This window comes from Rutidosis leptorrhynchoides, chromosome 4, assembly GCF_046630445.1.
Source record: "Rutidosis leptorrhynchoides isolate AG116_Rl617_1_P2 chromosome 4, CSIRO_AGI_Rlap_v1, whole genome shotgun sequence".
NCBI lineage: Eukaryota > Viridiplantae > Streptophyta > Magnoliopsida > Asterales > Asteraceae > Rutidosis > Rutidosis leptorrhynchoides.
In genome coordinates this window covers 38945899-38948497 of record NC_092336.1, presented here as the reverse complement: position 1 = coordinate 38948497, position 2599 = coordinate 38945899, and positions in this window count along the sequence as shown.

Below are 2599 nucleotides of genomic sequence, written 5' to 3'. Positions count from 1 at the left end.
TAAATAAAAAACAGAAACCGAACGATTTTAGCCTGGTACACGTTTGAAAATACAAACCCCGCGACTTGCGGGGGTTTTTAACTGGAAACACCGCGACTCGCGGAGCCGTCTGACACGGGTACACAGAAGCCCTAATCAGGCATTAATTACGGTGTAATTATTATTATTATTATTATTTAATTAAAAACCCTAAATAGGTTTTATTTATTTATTAATTAGTTTAGTTTATTTATTTAATTTGTTTTCTTTAGTTTTAATTAGTTTAATTAGTTTATAAAATTAATACTTTTATAAAATAAATAATATAAAATAATAAATACTTTTTACAACTTTTAGTTTATATTTATATTTTGTCCCTTTTTATTTGTTTTTAGCGTAATTTTTGTATTTTTTGCTCATAATTAGTTTTAAATATAGTTTTTGCCATAGTTATTTTTATTGCTTTCTCTTTAGACTAAGATCTAAGTGCTTTAGAATTTTGCGACGCCTTATTAAGTTTTAGTTCCTTTTTAAGTTATTGCCATTTGGGATATAGTTTTACTTGTAAGCTTTAATATTTTTGGACGCAACTTTTAATTTTTAGTTTTTAGTTCCTTTTTAAGTTTAGACGCGCTACTTTCTTACTTTCATTTTTCGACGCCCTTTTACCTATGTATCAATTATCACTCCAATTAGTAATCTCAATTTGCAATTTTAATTTTAAGTTAGTGATAGTAATAAGGTTGGGTTAGTCGAGTGTTTTAAAGTTTCTTAAGTCATTTTTTTTTTATTTCTTATTTTTCGACGCCTTTTATTTTTTTTTCAACCCTTTTCTTTTTCGACCTTTTTCGACGCGCTCTTTTTCTTTCTTATTTCTCGCCATTCTAGTTTTAGGACATAGATTTTTATTCTACTTCTTATCTAAATTTCTTAAAATTAAGAAAATTTATTTTAAGTGGTTAAATTGATAGACATCAAAATTTTCTGATTCGTAGTAATAGTTGAATTTGTACGTGGACCGGGTTATTGGAGCCAAACAGTCCTCAATTATATTGAGACCAAACGAATCCTGCCCCTCTGCTGCATCTTTTGGCCATTCGAAACGTGGGAAAAATCAGAAAAGTCTATTAATTGGATAACTTATATAATTTTTCTTTCCTTTTAAAAACTAATAGGATATTCAGTGAATGCATCGAGCAAGACGTTCACCACCTTTTGTACGTTCACCACCTGTAACTCGATCAAGACATTTAGCAAATATTACCGCCGTTGATTTTTCTTTAGAATCGTCATCCAGTCGACCAAGTACTCCAATTCAAATTTTCGATAATTCATTTTTGAACCCGAGCTCACAATTGAGAATCCGGAGTATATTCGGGGACAATTCATAGATCCTGAACCATTAATTTTTCCTCAGGAACCATCAATCATTCAAGCAGAGATTGTTGAGGAACGAACCATTAAATCAGAATCCTCTAGTGATTCAGATTCAACAAATTCAATCATGGAAAATCCGGAACCTTTAAGCATGGAAGACCGAATGAGAGCTAAACGCACTGGCCAAGGTCACGCAATTACTCATCCAGACATTAATGCGCCAGATTATGAAATCAAAGGACAAATTCTACACATGGTGACTAATCAATGCCAATTTAGTGGTGCACCGAAGGAAGATCCAAATGAACATCTTCGTACCTTTAATAGGATCTACACACTATTTAAAATAAGAGAAGTGGAAGATGAACAGATATATCTCATGTTATTTTCCTGGACTTTAAAGGGAGAAGCCAAAGATTGGTTGGAATGGTTACCTGAAGGGGCAATTGATACATGGGATGTTTTAGTTGAAAATTTTCTTAAACAATTCTTTCCGGCATCTAAAGCCGTAAGACTTCAAGGAGAAATTGTTACGTTCACACAAAAACCAAATGAAACTCTATATGAGGCGTAGACAAGATTTGGAAAGTTATTGAGAGGATGTCCACAACATGGTTTAGACACCTATCAAATAGTACAAATATTCTACCAAGGATGCGACATCACTACAAGAAAAGACATAGATATTGCAGCTGGTGATTCTATTATGAAAAAAAAACGAAACTAATGCTTAAAAAATTATTGATAACACTGCTTCCCACTCACATGAGTGGCACCAAGAAAAAGATATCGTTAGATCATCCAAAGCAGCTAGAGACGATTCTAGCCATGACTTAGATTCCATTTCAGCAAAGATAGATGCTGTCGAGAGACGAATGGAAAAGATGACTAAAGATATTCACTCAATACGAATTAGTTGTGAGCAGTGTGGAGGACCATATTTGACAAAAGATTGTCTCAGTATTGAACTAACAATGGAACAAAGAGAGAATGTTTCATACATAAACCAAAGGCCTGGAAATAATTATCAGAATAATTATCAACCGCCAAGACCGATTTACAATCAAAACCAGAATTATAACCGAAATGTTCCATACAACAATCAACAAGGTCCTAGCAATCAACAAGTATCCAATAATACTTACAACCAGCAAAGACCTAATTTTCAAAACAAACCACCACAAACCGATGATAAAAAGCCGAATTTAGAAGATATGATGACGAAGCTAGTTGAAACTCAAAC